Raw genomic sequence first — 16,949 nt, 5'->3', positions numbered from 1 at the left:
TTTGGCCCAGGAGGGAACAGCAAGAAATGCAGCTTCCAAACTCGGCACCAGCCTTCATCTCAGCTCGCGGCCGGGCACTGAGCTAGGCCCTCTGCTCCTGGGGCAGCTGGGCCCTCCCCCCACCCAGCACAGCTAGGGACCCAGCTCCCAGCCTTCAGGCGACATGGCTTGGGGGGGGGGGGACAACTTGGTGTGGGGCAGGAGGGGGTTGGGAGGGACGAGGTGGCAGGAGAAGTTGGGGGGCTGTGTTGGTTTGAGGGTGCTGTGTGTGGGTCATTGGGGGTGACTGGGTTAGAGTTGGTTTGGAAGGGCAGTTGGGTAGGGGAGCTATGGGGCTGGTTAGGCGTGGGGGGAGGTTGAAGGAGTGTGTGGGATAGAGGATTGTGTTAGAAGGGGCTGTATTAGGTAGGGTGGTTGGGGATTGGGGGGCTGTGGGTGGGTTAGAGCTGAGGAGTCATATTGGGTGTGCTGTGGGGGGCAGCAGGTTGTTCAGGTTGGGAGGGCTGTGTCTGGGAGGGTGCTGTCTGGGGGGCAGTCTCAGGGGCAGTGGGGAACTGGATGGAGAGCTGTCGGGGGGCTGTATCAGGGACATCGGGAGCTGGCTGTGGAGCTGTGTCTGAGGGGGTTGGGGGGCTGTGTCGGGGGGCAGGTGGGGGGTTAGCATTAGGAGAGGTGGGAGGTGGGATTAGCTGGGAGGGGGCAGTTGGCTAGGAAGGCTGGCCCAGTGGGTAGGGCGCAAGCCTGGGTGAAGACCTAGGTTCAGTTCCCCACTGGGCCACACTCATTCTGTGGAGCTTGGGCATGTCCCGTTGGGGATGTGTGCTCTGCACTCAGACGCCCGCTGACCCGGGCTCGTGGGGCGGGCGCTATGGGGCGGTGTAGCTGCTTGGCATTGGCCTTGGCCTTGGCCTGGAGCCGAGGCTCTAGGACCCTGTGAGGTGAAGGGTCCCAGAGCTGGGCTGCAGCCTGAGCCCCCAGGGGAATTAAACAGCCCCAGAGCCAATGATTCCCCGTGTCCTGGAACAGCCCCCACGCTCACAGGAGGAGTGACACAGGGCAGAGGGTCCGGTCCTGCCAGGGGGTGGCTGCCAGCAGCATTATCTCCTGGCTCAGCGCTCGCTCTGCCCACAGGAAGGGAAGGGCCTGGCCCAGAGTGGAAGCCAAACAACGAGCACAGATTATGAAACTGAGCTCTGCAGGGAACGCCCAGCTTCTGCCAGCAGGGGGCGCTGTGGGGAGCAGGGCAGGGCCCTGGCTGTGGGGGGAGCTCCTGGCTGCTCCAGCCCAGCTTCTGCCAGCAGGGGGCGCTGTGGGGGGCAGGGCAGGGCCCTGGCTGTGCGGGGAGCTCCTGGCTGCTCCAGCCCAGCTTCTGCCAGCAGGGGGCGCTGTGGGGGGCAGGGCAGGGCGCTGGCTGTGGGAGGAGCTCCTGGCTGCTCCAGCCCGGCGTCTCCCAGCAGGGGGCGCTGTGGGGGGGGCAGAACAGGGCCCTGGCTGTGGGAGGAGCTCCTGGCTGCTCCAGCCTCTCCCAGCAGGGGGCGCTGTGGGGGGGGCAGGGCAGGGCCCTGCCTGTGGGGGGAAGCTCCTGGCTGCTCCAGCCCGGCGTCTCCCACAAGGGGTGCTGTGGGGGGCAGGACAGGGTGCTGGCTGTGGCTGGCCGTGTGAGCAGGGCAGTGGCTAGTGAGGGGAGCAGGGCGGGGTGGGGGGGGAAGTTTGCATCAGCAGTGAGTTGCCAAGCTGGGCAGGGCAGGGCAGGGCCTGGGGGCGGTGGCTGGTATGATAAAATTGACTGAGTCAGCTAGGTGCAATCTTGGGCTCGTGCGCTGCGCCCTCCCTCCACCCCCATCTGTCCCCCCAGCTACTATCTGCCCTCACGCTCCTGCCTGACCCCCTGAATACAAGGGTGGGGTGCAGAGCCCCCTAGCCCTGGGTGGAAGGGGGACAGAGGCTGGAATGGCTGGGGGGGGAGATGGGGTTTGAGCCTGTTCCCGCTGTAGTTAGAAATGCAGGCAGAGCTTCCACCCCGAGGCCCAGGAACCCCTCGTATGAGCGGGGGAGTGGGGCACAGTTTGTGCTACAAGTTCAAAGGACAAGGGGCTCTTCCTGCCAGGCCCTGGCTGGCTGAGGCCCAAAGCCAGTCTGCTCCCCACACCAGCCTGGGGAAGCAGGCGAAGCCGTCTGCAGCCCAGGCAGATGCTGTGGCCCCCTCCCCCAGGCACTCAGCCCCCCAGGCCAGCCTGGCCCAAGCTGGGGGAGGTGCAGTGAGTGGGCTTGAGCCCAGCAGCCTTTATTCACACTGCAGCAGCCGTCAGTCCGTCCGTCCAGCCGTTGAGCCATCCCGTGGGGCAGGCGCCCTCAGCTTCGCCCTGCCGCTCCCTCCAGCCGTCCATCGCAGCTTGGCTGGGCGCAGAGCACAGGTCTCTGCCACACGGAGATTAACTCTGCAGGGGGAGGGGGAGACATGAGGGTGGGGGCAGGTCTTGCCAAGGGAGGGAGATATGCTGGGCCGCCAGCCCCACGGCATCCTGTAACCAGCTGCCACCCTGGGCCAACACAGGGCTGAGCCCCACTGCCTCCCAGGGAAGCTCTGCTCTCCCTGTCCCCCCAGGCCAGCTCCATTTGGGGAGGAGGTACAAGATGCAGACGGCACCAGAAACGGGATCGGGGGGGGGGGGGGGGGAAAGAGGCGAGAAGCCCCCTGCCTTGCAGCCGCTGCATGTGAGGGGCAGGCGGCTGACCAGAGTCCTACAGGGGCAGAGACTCAGCATTTCAGGTGCACCTGGCTCCCGCCACGCGAGCTGCTCCAGGCTCCCTAGCAGTCTGCCTGCACCCCAGCTAGGGGCGCCCCCGAGGGCAGGGTGAGTCACACGGCCCCCCTAGCCCTGACCTTCAGGCAGAGCCATTAGTGCGGGCTGCTGCCCGCCCTGGCCTGCAGTGCCCTCGGGGGCAGGGCTGCTCTGCCCCTACTCACCCAGGGACGCCCTGGAGGTCGGCAGGTCGAGCAGGTTGGGGGCCCGCAGCTGGCCAGGCGCGGCCGCAAGGCCCAGGACAGGCTCAGGAGAGTCCTCGCTGCTGCTCTGCCCACCGGCTGGCCTGCCCGCTGCCAGCCCACCAACGCCAGGGACAGCAGGAGCCCTGACACGGGGTTCAGGATGGCCTGGAGGAAGGAGGGGGTCAGTGAGGGGGCAGGCGCAGGCAGGGCCCCAGTGCAACTGTGCTGACACCAACAGCAACCCCCCACCTCCCAACGTGTGGTGTCCCCCATCAGGTGAGCATGGCCCTGCAGCCTCTTGCCCTACTGGTCTCACCACATAGGACCCCCATTCCTGCTGCCCCCCTCCCTTTACGGGACACTCCTCCCCCACTACCCCCTCCCAGGGCACCCCTCCCCCGCTACTCCTGTCCCAGGACACCCCTCCCCCGCTACCCCGTCCCTTCACGGGACACCCCTCCCCCGCTACCCCGTCCCGGGACACCCCTCCCCCGCTACCCCCATAAGTGACCCCAGGGCACCCCACCCCCACTACCCCCTCCCTTCACAGGCACCCCACCACCCCCATACATGACTCCAGGGCAGCCTAGCCTTACTGCCCCCCCTGCCCTCTCCCACCACAATGATCCAGGAGGTTCGGATGGCCACGTGCAGCAGCCGCAGGGTCTCCGTGCGCCATGCAGGCTCCAGCAGGAGTAGCCCGTCATTCACCACATTCCCTAGCCAGCTGCGGGGAGCAAAGATGGGGCCTTGCTGACTGATCGGGGGAGGGCTACAGCAGCCACCCCTCCCCACTGAATCGGCAGCCCTCCAGCAGGGACACTGTAGGCAGCCGGGCAGCCGCTGGCTGGTGCAGGGGGGAGGGAGGGGCATTACCAGGCACTGGGGCAGAGCGCTGGCTGGGGGGGGAGGGGGGAGGAGAAGGTGAGTATTACCAGGCACTGGGGCAGAGCGCTGGCTGGGGGGGGGGGGGAAGAAGGTGAGTATTACCAGGCACTGGGGCAGAGCGCTGGCTTGGGGGGGGGGGGGGAAGAAGGTGAGTATTACCAGGCACTGGGGCAGAGCGCTGGCTGGCGGGAGGGGGAAGAAGGTGAGTATTACCAGGCACTGGGGCAGAGCGCTGGCTGGGGGGTGGGGGTGGGGGTGGGGAGAAGGTGAGTATTACCAGGCACTGGGGCAGAGCACTGGCTGGCGGGAGGGGGAGAAGGTGAGTATTACCAGGCACTGGGGCAGAGCGCTGGCTGGCGGGAGGGGGAGAAGGTGAGTATTACCAGGCACTGGGGCAGAGTGCTGGCTGGCGGGAGGGGGAGAAGGTGAGTATTACCAGGCACTGGGGCAGAGCGCTGGCTGGGGGGGGGGGGGGAGGAGAAGGTGAGTATTACCAGGCACTGGGGCAGAGCGCTGGCTGGGGGGGCGGGGGGGGGGGGAGGAGAAGGTGAGTATTACCAGGCACTGGGGCAGAGTGCTGGCTGGGGGGGGGGAGAGAAGGTGAGTATTACCAGGCACTGGGGCAGAGTGCTGGCTGGGGGGGGGGGGGAAAGAGAGCAGAGCACTGGCTGGTGGGAGGAAGTGGGGCATTACCAGGCACTGAGGCAGAGCGCTGGCTGGGGAGGGGGGGGGGAAGGAAAGAGAGCAGAGCGCTGGCTGGCGGGGGGGGGGGCAGAGCGCTGGCTGGCGCCGGGGGGGGGGGGGGGCATTACCAGGCAGTGAAGGTGACAGAGATGCTGGTGAATCTCCTCCTAAGCTGCTGCTCCTGGAGCCGTTCACTGGCTGTGTACCTGCCCGTCTGCCCCCTCAGCAGGGCTGTGGCTGCAGGAGAGATGCCGTTAGCCCCCTGCTCCACTGCCAGTGTTCCCGGGAGGGCCCGGGGCAGGGCGTGGGGCTGGCTCACCTGCACAGAGGGCCCTGGAGAGAAGCAGCGGGTTCACCAGCAGGACCAGCGAGAGCGGCACGTAGGCAGCAGTGTAGTGAGCCACGGCCAGGATCTGTGCCAGTGGGCGCTGCGCGTCACACCTGGGGGAGAAGGGGGCATGAGCCTGTGACTGGGCAGGGGCAGGACAGGGGAGGGGCTACAGCTTACCTGGCACTGGCGGGGGACAGGAGCTGCTGGACGCCCCACAGGCACTGGGTGCTGGACAGGCCCCAGCACAACAGGTAGTAGGGAGTCAGGGACCTGAGCAAAGCAAGAGGAGAGTGGTTGGCAGGGCCCTCCCACAGCATAGCTCCCGCTGGGGCAGTGCCAGCCATCGCCGGGGCCCCTGCAGCCAGGCCTGGCTCCTGCTCACAGGCCCAAGCTGAAGTAGGGTGGCCTGAGCACGAAGCGCTGTAGGACGTGGGACTGAGTGGGGTGGGAAATGGAGTCACCGGCGCCCCTGCTTGGCTCCCGAGCAGAGCTGCGGAAGGGCCGCGTCCTCAGAGGATGGGGAGGGAATAAAGGATGGGGCGTGGGGGGGGGAGGGGCCTGTCCCCCCCAAAGGGCCGGGGAGTGCAAGGGAAGGCGCGTGGCCCCACCTGCAGCCTGCAGGTCTCCGCAGCAACTGAACAGCCTCCAGCGCGTAGCAGAACAAGGCCCAGAAGTGAGCCGTGTAGAAGTACTGCACCCACATCTGAGGGGTGACAGGAGATGTGAAAGGGCTGTGCCCTGCCCTGCTATCCCCAAGCCAGCGGGTCCCCCACCTGCAAGGGAGCCAGAGCCCTCCTTGTGCCCCACACAGCTCTGCCATCCACCCACTATTCCAGCCCTGCTCCCCTTTGCCACGGCCCCCCCAGTGCGCTCCAAGTACCCAACCCCCCGACACAGTGCCCCCAGACACTTCCCTCCCAGCCTCCCAGATACTGCCCCCAGCCCAAGCAGCCCCCCCAGCTCCAGCGCCTCCCTCAGTCTACCACCCAGCCCCCCGATACAGCAACTCCCCCAGCCCTCCCAGATACTGCCCCAACCCCAGCACCTCTCCCAGCCCACTACCCAGCCCCCCAGATACTGTGCCCCCAGCCACAGCCCCCCACCAAGCCCCCCAGACACAGCACCTCCCCCAGCCCCCCAGACACAGCACCCAGGGCTCATGCTACATACCACAGCCAGAGTGCAGAGTGGCCCGGCAAAGCCTGCCGTCCCATTCATGGGCAGCTCGCCTGCAGAGCCAGGGGGGGCTGCTAGCCACAGCACGGAGCGGCTCAGGATCCCTGGTGGAAAGAGGAAGGCAGGGGAGCCTGTGAGAGCAGCCCAGCAGCAGGGCTCTGTGCAGCTGGGAAGTCACCTGCTCTCACCTGCAGTGCCCAGACAGCTGCTGACAGTAATGGCAGCTACTATCCCCCTGGCAGCACGGAGCCTGCGCTCAGAGCCTCTGCCAGCCACCTTGCCACAGCCCCGGCGGTGCCTGACCACAGCCTGCAGGAGCAGCCCGGCCAGGCCCAGCGCAGCACTGCCCAGGCACAGCCCATGCCACACCAGCGGGTGGAAGCGCCACACCAGGCGGGTAGCGAGACTTGGGCAGCAGAACTGCTGGAGCTGCAGAGAGGCCATCGTGGGAGAGGGGCTGAGCCAGGCTGTACTCCCTGCAAAGGGGTCCCAGGGAACCTGGGCTCAGCTGGCCACCAGGGCGGAGAAATAGCCAGGCAGCAGGTGGCTGCAGGGTTGTTAATGAGCAGACTGGCCTGTGCCTGGGGGGAAGAGAGGTGGGGCTGCTGAGTTTAAAGGGGTATGGGGGCTAAGCCTGGGGGGCCCTGGTGTGTGGCTCCAGGGCAGCCTGGCCTGGGCAAGGCAGATAGCTAGCTGGTTGTTTTTCTGTGGGGTGCTATAGGGAGTGGCTGGTCTCCCTGCCCCTGCTAGGCCCAGCAGTGCTTGGGGTGCTCAGCCCCACCTGCAGGGGTTGGGGTGTTGCTGGCAGCACTTCCCTGTCCCCATGTGTCCATTAGGGGTTGGAGCCTTGCAGGTTCTCCTGGGGTTCCTGGGGGCCCTTCCTGGCTCGGCTACTCTGCCCATGTGTGGTGCTGGGACTCACCGGCCACCAGAGCCAGCAAGACCCACCTTGTAGATCCAGAGCGCCCTTGCAGCCTCAGGACACAGGAGCCGGATGAGCCTGAGTGGAGCTGGGGGAACAGAAGAGCAGCGGGCAGGCAGGGGCTGCCCACCTGGCCAGGCGGGGGCCTCTCGAGCACCAGGTGAGTGCAGGAGCAGCACACGGGGGCGCCATGTGCAGAGGTAGTACAGCACCGGTGCTGAGCCATTCCTCTGGGCGTGGGTCTGGCTCCAGCCTGTGGCTCTGCAGGGAGGCTCCATCCAGTCCTGGCCGTAGCGGCTGTGCTCGGTACAGCCAAGCTAGTGTCCCTCTGTCCAGAGGAGATGTTTGCCCAGGTGCAACTGGCACCCCTGGCAGGGCGAGCACTCAAAAGCATCTGGTGCCCTACAGCTGGCACTGGCTCCCCAAGGCCGGGGGCTGATGCACGAGACCCAGGTTCCCTTGCTGCTGCTGGGTGCCTGCTTCCTCCATGCCAGGTGCGCTGTGCCCCGGGGAGCAGGCTCCAGCGAGCCTTTCCTGGCTGAGTGCATGGTCTCACCCTCCGTGCCTGCTACCACATCCCACCTCCATGCTGCAGGCTGGCTAGCGCTAGCCTCCGCCCTGCAGCCCAGCCCCAGGAAGGGCTGCTGAGCGAGCTGGGCAGAGGCTGGCCCACAGCAGGGATCCTCCAGAACGGGCGGCTCTTGTCTCCAGTCTGCGTTTGAATGTTTGTTCTGGGCTGCCCTGTGCAGATGGGGTTAGCCCCTGTCCCAGCATGGCTCCGAGTCAGCCAGCTCTCCGCCTGGGCTGCCCTGGCAGAGGGGACTGGCTGCTGATGGCAGGTAAGTCAGGCACTGTGAAGTGTTGAGGTTCGGGGGTGTCCTGGCGTGGTCCAAGGTCGAGTGCAGCCACTGCCCCTGCACCAGCATCTCGTTTGGGTGCCAATGGATGGAGGCAATCGGGAATGGTGCAGCACAGAGAGCAAGGCATGGGCTGCCTGGGAGGTGGGCCAGCATGCGGAAGGGCATGGCCGCAGGGGGGATGGATTGTGGGATGGCCCTGACTCAGGCCATGCAGCAGGGCATGGATTGCAGGTGGCAGAGACTGGGCCAGCTGGAGGGGTGGCCTAGGGCCAGGTGCTGGAAGGTGGGGAGCCCAATGCGTTGGCCAGGGCAGGTCAATGCGCACACAAACATGCCCTCCTGTGCCCTGCGGGAGCAGCATCGCCTTGCAGAGAGCGAGGCTGGAGGTGGGGGCTGAGGTGGGGCTGTGCCTTGTTGGGGGGCCAGGCACTCTGAGGTCACAGGGTGCTCGCCGGTACTTGCTCTGAGTTGCGTGTGGGCCTGGCTCGCCCATCACTTCCTTTTGCGCTGTGCCTGCACTGCAGGTGCTGGTGAGCCATATGTGCCCCTGCGAGTGGGACCCCAGGCTCCTTCCGGGTCTCTGCTCCCCAGCTGGGGGTGTAGGGCAGCACAAAGGGTCTGTGCTGGGCTGGCTGACAGCCATAGGCTGAGGGTGACTCCCCGGGAGCTGCTGGCCGGCTGTGGTCTGAGCCCAGCGAGTGCTGCAGGGTGGGGGTCTGGTGGGGGCTTGCTGCTGCAGGCTGAGCCTTGAGGCGGGAGCACCTGGTCCCTCTGCATCCGGGTTGTTGGGTTCAGAGGGGGGAGGGCTCGTGCCCTCGTCTGGGCCCCAGAACAATGGCTTGGCACAGCTCCAGGGGACGGCCCGGCCCAGACGGCCTGGCGCTGTCCCATGTGCCCAGGCACCTCGAGGAACATGCTCTGTGCTGAGTCACTCCCCCAGGGAAGCCAGGGCTCCTTCCAACCCAGCCGGCACCCCAAGCAGAAGGGGGGAAATGGCCCAGGAGCCCCCATCTCAGCACATGCCCAGCAGTGACTGCAGGACCCGCTCATGGGACGGGCACCCTGCCAGCATCCCCTACACTGGGGAGGAGCCGGGCACGGGACCCAGAGAGGGAAGCCTCCTGCCTGCCTGTGCGGGTCCCAGACTCTGTCTGCAGCTGGAGGTTAATGCATCCGCTGGCAGGAGGCTGAGTCACCGCTCCCTGCAGTGCCCCTGGCCCTTGGCCCAGTGAGCGCACAGCTGGGCTGGGCCCTTCCTGCCTGCCCCATCCAGCCCGGGGGATGGGGGGGTTACGGTCCCTGCCCACAGCCCCATCTGCTGCTGCTCAAGCAGCACTGACAGGAGGAGTGGAAATGGCTCTGGGTGTCTGTGCTGGGCACAAGGGGCCTCCACCCCGAGCCGACCCCCTCCTGGGCTGCCGTCTGTGCGTGCACAGCGTGCAAAGGCCCCTCTGCCCACAGGGAGTTATAACAAGTGATGGAAATGGAGCTAATACAGCAGCTACCACCGGCCCTGTGCTGCCCTCCCTGCCCCATGGCATGGTCCGGGCACCCTGCGTGGGCCTCCTCGGGATAAGAGCAGGACAGGTCTGAGCCCTGGCACGGCTCCCTCAGGGGCGTCACACCCCTGTGGAGAGGAGGGAGCTGTTTTTGCGCCTGCTGGGGCTTGAGCAGGGTGGGGGACAGAGGGGTCCGGGATAGAGGGGCAGGGGGCCCAGGGTGGGGGTCAGGGAGCAAGGGAGTCAGGGCAGGGGGTGCTGGTGTGGGGCAAAGGGCACAGGCATGGGGTAGGGAGTTGAGGTGAGGGAGTGGGGCGGGGGGCACGGGTGTGGGGCAGGGAGTCAAGGCATGGGGGCAAAAGGTGAGGGAGTCAAGGAAGGGGGTGAGGGAGTCGGGACAGGGTAGCAAAGGGTGTGGGCGTGGGGCAGGGAATTGCAGAGGGGCAGGGGACAGGGAGTCAGGGCAGAGGAGCAAGGGGCACAGGTGTGGGGTAGGGAGTTGGAGCAGGGCAGAGGGGCAGGGGGTGAGGGCGTCGGGGCAGGAGGGTAAGGGGAACAGGTGTGGGATAGGGAGTTGGGGCAGGGGGCACAGATGTGGGGCAGGCAGTTGGAGCGGGGCAGGGTAATGGGGCACAGGTGTGGGGCAGGGAGTTAGGGCAGAGGGTGCAGGCGTGGGGCAGGGGGTGCAGGTGTGGGATAGGAATTTGGGGGAGAGGGGCAGGGGGCGAGGGAGTCGGGGCAGGAAGTCAGGGCAGGAGGTGTGGGCGTGGGGCAGGGGGTGCAGGTGTGGGATAGGGAGTTGGGGGAGGGGCAGGGGGCGAGGAAATCGGGGGCAGAGGAACAGGGGGCACAGGTGTGGGGCAGGGAGTCGGGACAGGGGAACAGGGGGTGCAGGTGTGGGGTAAGGAGTTGGAGCGGGGCACAGGGACAGGGGTGAGGGAGTGGGGCACTGGAAGAGGTGGCACAGATGTGGGGCAGGGAGTCAGGGCAGGGGACCAGGGGCGCAGATGTGGGGCAGGGAGTCAGGGCAGGGGGCCAGGGAGCGGGGCACAGGGCCAGGGGCACAGGTGTGGGGCAGGCAGTGGGGTCGGGTCGGCCTGGCCGCCCGGCTCGTCCCCTGCTCCAGCAGCTTCAGGGGCTAGGACCAGCCGCTGCTGAGGTCAGTGCCCCCTAGTGGGCCGTTCTGGAACAGCTGCCATGGGGAAATGTCACTGTCGCGCCTGCAGGTAGACCTGGCTTGTGCCCTGTGTGGAGGCTGGGTTAACCCCTAAGCACACCAGGCACGTGCCTAGGGACCAAAATGGGGCGGGGGCGAACTTCAGCAATGCTGGGACCCCACGCATCAGGCTGCAGCACCAATCAAGTCTGGCCCAGCTGCCCCTCCGTCTTGATGGATGGGTGACTGGGCCAAACCTGAGTGGGCAGTGGGGTGGCCAGCGCCATGAGGGCAGCTCCTGCACCAGGGCTCCCCTGGGAGCCTGCATGGCCTTGCCCTGCGTCCAACTGCCCATGTCTCCTCCGCTCTGCCCAGCGACCATCTTACAACTTGCGACAGGTCCCTGAACCAGACCAGCTGGAGCTTCGCTCTCGTCACCAGGCACTGGACAGGAATTGGCAGCGAGTGCCCACACGGGGGAGCTGGCTGCGAGATGGATGGCGGGGAGCCTGGGGTGGGGGGCAGACATGAAGGGGTTAATAGGGCAGTGACTGAACAGCTGGCGCCAGTCTCTGTCTGACCTGACTAGGAGAGAGTTATCCGTGCAGTGTGATGTTTGGTGCAGCTGTAGGCAGCCCATGTAGTACTGGGGATGCACCAGGTTTGTTCCCATTCTCTGGTGTGGAAGGTAGGGCCCTGCCTGCCTAGGGCCTAGTGCTGGGATAATATGGCCCTGCTTGCATGGTGGTGTTTGCAGTAGTGTCCAGGGCCCTGGGTGGGATCAGGGCCCCATTGCACTGAGTCTGGTGCTCACACGGAATAACAACTGGGCTTTAGTATAATGGGCAGCAGTCAGAGTCGTCCTGGCTTTGAGCCTGGCTAATGGAACTCTGGTTGTCATCACCCACGTCACTGTCCAATCCGCTTCTGAGCCTTGCTAAGCACATGGCCTCAGCAACACCTTGTGGCAGTGAGTTCCACAGATCAATTCTGGGGTGTGAAAAAGCATTTCCTTGTCTCCATGTTCAGTGTGTTGCCCTGGAGTGTCCCTGCACTGGCCCTTAGTCTCATGTTGTGAGCAAGGGTGAATGGTGATGCCTGAGTGCCCTTCTCCAAACCGTTCATCACTCCAGATCCTGCCATCTCACCCCTTTATTCGCCTCTCTCTGAACATAGAGTCATAGGAGTGGAAGGGACCTCAAGACGTCATCTAGTCCAGCCACCTGCACTCATGGCAGGACCAAGGATTATCTAGACCATCCCTGACAGGTGTTTGTCTAACCTGCTCTTAAAAATCCCCAGTGATGGAGATTCCACAACCTCCCTGGGCAATTTATTCCAGTGCTTAACCACCCTGACAGTTAGGAAGTTTTTCCTAATGTTCAACCTAAACCTCCCTTGCTGCAATTTAAGCCCCTTGCTCCTTGTCCTAGCCTCAGAGGTTAAGAAGAACAATTTACCTCCCTCCTCCTTGTAACAATCTTTTATGTACTTGAAAACTGATATCACATCCCCTCAGTCTTCTCTTCTCCAGACTAAAGAACCCCCCTCCCCCTTTTTCCGATCTTCCCTCATAGGTCATGTTTTTTAGACCTTTAATCATTTTTGTTGCTCTTCTCTGGACTTTCTCCAATTTGTCCACATCCTTCCTGAAATGTGATGCCCAGAACTGGACATAACACTTTAGTTGAGACCTAATCAGTGCAGAGTAGAGCGGAAGAATTACTTCTCATGTTTTGCTTACAACATTCCTGCTAATACATCCCAGAATGATACCGTCTATCACTCCCCCATCCCCCCCCCATCCACAAGGCTTGTTACCATGTCAAAGAAAGCTATCAGGTTGGTTTGACAGGATTTGTTCTTGACAAATCCATGCTGACTGTTACTTATCACCTTATTATCTTCTAGGTGTTTGCAAAGTGATTGCTTCATTATTTGCTCCATTATCTTTCCTGGTACAGAAGTTAAGCTGACTGGTCTGTAATTTCCCAGGTTGTCCTTGGCCTTGGCTACACTGGCGCTGTACAGCGCTGCAACTTGCTGCGCTCAGGGGTGTGAAAACGCCCCCCCTGAGCGCAGCGAGTACAGCGCCATAAAGCGCCAGTATAATCCGAGCCTGCAGCGTTGCACGCTCGCTCGCAGCGCTGCAAGTTATCCCCCTCAGAGAGGTGGAGTACATACAGTGCTGTGAGAGAGGTCTCACAGCGCTGGCGGCGCGACTACACTCGCGCTTCCCAGCGCTGGGAAGGGCCTTGGCTACACTCGTGCCGCGGCAGCGCTGGGAAGTCCCGAGTGTAGCCAAGGCCCTTATTTCCCTTTTTATAGATGGGCACTAGATTTTTCACATCCAAAAGGGCCGAAAAGAAGTACTTCGTCCGGGCCAAAGGGTTTGAGTACCTTTATACCTACCCACCTCCGGGCTCGCTGGTTGTCTCTGTGGAACAGCAAAAAGGATAAGCAGGGGCACACCAGCTCAACTCCCCAAAATAAAGAGGCCAAAAGACTGGACCTTTTGGGGAGAAAAATGTATTCAACAGCCAGCCTGCAATTCCGGGTGGCGAACCATCAGGTCCTTGTGGGCAGGTACAATTGTAACTTATGGGACTCCCTCCATAAGTTCAAGGAGGCCCTCCTGCAGGGTTTGGCCCAGGAATTCGGCACCCTGTGGCTAGGTGCTCTCCCCAGAGGGCGTGTGACTCGGCAGTCAGGGTGGTCCCGTCGGCAGTGGTTATGAGGTGCAACTCCTGGCTTCAGACCACCGGCCTGTCCCGCGAGATGCAGACCTCGATCCAGGGAACGGTCTATTTTCGGAGCAGACTGACGCAAGGCTGCATGGGTTGAAGGACACTCAGGCCACCCTTCACTCGCTGGGAATGCACACGCCGCAGTCTGCACAGAAGTAGTTCCGGCCGCCCCCGTCCCCAAGGCCTTGTCAGCCTTGTCAGGGGTTTGCAAGGAGCAGGGACCGAGACACAAGCGTTAGTCGTCGCTGCCTTTCCTCCTCCCGCTCACCCGCACAGCCCGGCCTGGCGAATGAAGCATGCCGTGGGCCAGAAGCTCACTTTGAAGGTGCGCTTGAGAGCGACGTCCCAGTAAATTCCCCAGATCCAACTTGTTCTCTCCTCAGCCGTCTTCGTCCCTATTGTTCAGCCTGGTCGGGGGTCACCTCGGACCACTGGTGCTGGACATAGTATCTCAGGGCTATACCCTGCAATTTTTAGCTGCCCTCTCTCCCACCCACCCCCTCCCCCATCCCTCTTCAGGGACCCTTCTCATGAGCAACTCCTTGTCCAAGAGGTTGAGAACCTCCTGTACCTGGGGGTGGGGAAGGAGGTCCCTCGGGACATGAAGGGAAAAGGGTTTTATTCCCGCTACTTCCTAATCCCGAAGGCAAAAGCAGGCCTCAGACCCATTCTGAACATGCATGGCCTCAACAAGTCACTCAGAAAGTTGAAGTTTCGCAAGGTCTCCCTGGTCTCCATCATCCCCTCCCTGGATCCAGGAGACTGGTACGCGACCCTCAACTTGAAGGACCAAGGTCACAGACGTTTCATAGTGGGTGGACACCATTTCCAATTCACTGCTCTCCCTTTTGGCCTCTCATTGGCCCTGAGGGCATTCACAAAATGTAACCTGAGATGTTGAGGGATCCAGGTCTTCCCATATCTCGATGACTGGCTCATCAAGGGCAGGTCTCGGGAGCAAATGCAGAGGAGCCTCGATCTGGTGAGTTCCACCTGCCGCAAGCTGTGCCTGTTAATGAACGAGAAAAAATTCACCTTAATGCCGGTCCAGCGAATTGGGGCAGTTCTCGACTCCATGCGAGCCAGAGCCTTCCTGCTGGAAGCACATTTTCAGGCCCTGTCAGATCTGATCTCCCATGTGAAGAACCACCCGCTCACCATGGCTCACACTTGCTGCGGTTGTTGGGCTACATGGCTGCAGGTACATACACAGTCAATCATGCCCGGCTCCATCTCCGGCCTCTGCAAGCGTGGCTGGCGTCAGTCTACGTCCCCAACAGGCACGACCTGGACTGGGTAGTCAGGGTGCTGGATCAGATTGGGTCACCCCGGATGGGTGGTTGGACTGTGGGTCAGTGTTGGAGGGAGTTCCCTTCGCAACCCCATCCCTGTCACTGATCCTGGTCTCCGATGCCCACCTGTGCAAGCTAAGCGTCTAGGCCGCTGGGTGCGGGACAGTCTGGCCTCCACATCAACATCAGGGAGCTCAGAGTGGTTTGCCTGGCCTGCCAGGCTTTCTTGCCCCACCTGAAGGGTAAGGTGGTTCAGGTCCTGATGGACAATACTGTCACAATGTATTACATCAACAGGCAGGGTGGTGCCAGGTCTTCGGGCCTTTGTCAAGAAGCTCTCTGCCTTTGGGACTTCTGTGTGCGGCATGCCATTCATCTGGTAGCCGCGTACCTGCCTGGAACCAGGAACATCCTGGTGGATCACCTCATCAGAACCTTCTTGTCTCGCCACGAGTGGTCACTCCATCCGCAGACGGTCAGCCTGATCTTCCTGAGGTGTGGGATTCCCCAGGTGGGCCTGTTCGCATCCAGGCAGAACAGAAAATGCCATGTGTTCTGTTTGATCCGGGGGATGGGCAGGGGCCCCTATGTCATTCCGTGGTTGGGGGTGCTGATGTACACCTTCCCGCCAGTGCCACTGATTCACAGAGTCCTTCTGAAGATCAGGATGAGAATTATCCTAATAGCCCCTGTGTGGCCTCGCTGGCACTGGTTCGGCACGTTGCTGAGCCTTTCGGTAGCTGCCCCGCTGCAACTGCCTCTCTAGCCAGATCTGCTGTCCCAGAACCACGTCAGCTTTTTGCACCTGAACCTGGCAGTGCTGCACTTGATGGCTTGATTACCGCATGGCTAAGCACGGACGAACGGGCATGCTTTGGCCCGTGTCCAGCAGGTCTTACTGGGTAGCAGAAAACCCTCCACCAGAGCGACTTACCTGGCCAAATGGAAAAGGTTCACATGCTGGGCCTCAGAACGGGATATTCAGGCCGAGCAGGCCCCATTGCAGGAGATCCTGGATTATCTGATGCACCTCAAACTCCAAGGTTTGTCCATGTCATCGATCAAGGTCCACCTGGCCGCTATCTCAGCTTTCCATCCTCTTTCCAAGGCAGGTCCATCTTTGCTCACAACATGACGGCATGGTTTTTGAAAGGTCTGGAGCGTGTCTACTGCATGTCCGGGATCCTGTCCCTCCCTGGGACCTGAATCTTGTGCTGCCGAGACTCACAGGGTCTCCATTTGAGCCTCTGGCTTCCTGCTCTCTCCTGCTTCTCTCCTGGAAGGTCTTGTTCCTTGTGGCAATAACGTCGGCCTGCGGGGTGTCCGAGATCAGGGCGCTCACTTTGGAGTTGCCCTATACAGTCTTTGACCGCACCCAGCATTTCTGCCCAAAGTCGTTTCCCAGTTTCATACTGGCCAGGACATTTACTTACCCGTCTTTCCAAAGCCTCATGCGTCAGATGAGGAGCGCAGCCTACACGCCCTGGACGTCAGGAGGTCGCTGGCCTTTTACATAGATAGAGCAAAGCTGTTCTGTAAGTCAACGCAGTTATTCATTGCAGTGGCAGACAGAATGAAAGGTCACCCAGTGTCTGCTCAGAGGATTTCATCCTGGATCATGGCCTGCATCCGCTACTGTTATGAGCTGGCGAAGGTGCCTCCGCTGGCGATCGTGACAGCACACTTAACTAGGGCACAAGCGTTGTCAGCGGCCTTTATGGCACAGGTACCAATCCCAGAGATCTGTAGGGCCACTACCTGGTCGTCTGGCCGCATGTTCGCACCTCATTATGCGCTTAGCCAGCAAGCTTGAGACAATACTGGCTTTGACAGAGCAGTGCTGCATACCGCACGACCGTGAACTTTGAGCCCACCTCCAGGGATACTGCTTGTGAGTCACCTAAAATGGAATCAACATGAGCAAGCACTCGAAGAAAATCAGTTACCTATTTTTCATAACGGTTGTTCTTCAAGATGTGTTGCTCATGTCCATTCCATTACTCGCCCTCCTGCCCCTCTGTCAGAGTTGCCGACAAGAAGGAACCGAGGGGGTGTAGGGTTGGCGGAGCCTAATATACTGACAAATGAGTGCGACACTCAAGGGGGCACCACAGCCGAGCAGACCCTATGGATACCAGTAAGGCAAAAATCTCCGACGACCGCACACGTGGCGCACACCTAGAATGGAATAGACATGAGCAACACCTCTCAAAGAACAACAGTTATGAAAGCAGTCTCACACGATCACATGACTCCAGGAGCTGGGGGTTTAAGAAAACACCACGGGGACTGGAGCTCATCCTATAAAGGAGAAGGCTGTAATCTATCAAACAGATGTCTGCACTTGTAGGATGGGAATATCCCAGTGAATCGATTGCCCAGACCCTGCTCCAGGCAGGAGAGGC

The 16,949-nt window shown here is 62.1% G+C and overlaps 1 long non-coding RNA gene across 1 annotated transcript; it reads right to left on the bottom strand.

Annotated features, from left to right (window-relative positions):
* Positions 1 to 13,018: 13,018 nt before the first annotated feature.
* LOC135973480 (uncharacterized) lies at positions 13,019 to 16,326 on the bottom strand. Its single transcript, XR_010590323.1, has 2 exons — positions 15,978 to 16,326; positions 13,019 to 14,261 (listed from the first exon to the last, which is right to left on the bottom strand). It is a non-coding gene; the product is annotated as an uncharacterized LOC135973480 (long non-coding RNA).
* Between the last annotated feature and the right edge of the window lie 623 nt (positions 16,327 to 16,949).

Source organism: Chrysemys picta, chromosome 9 (assembly GCF_011386835.1).
Source record: "Chrysemys picta bellii isolate R12L10 chromosome 9, ASM1138683v2, whole genome shotgun sequence".
NCBI lineage: Eukaryota > Metazoa > Chordata > Testudines > Emydidae > Chrysemys > Chrysemys picta.
This window is presented reverse-complemented; position numbering and strand designations above follow the sequence as displayed.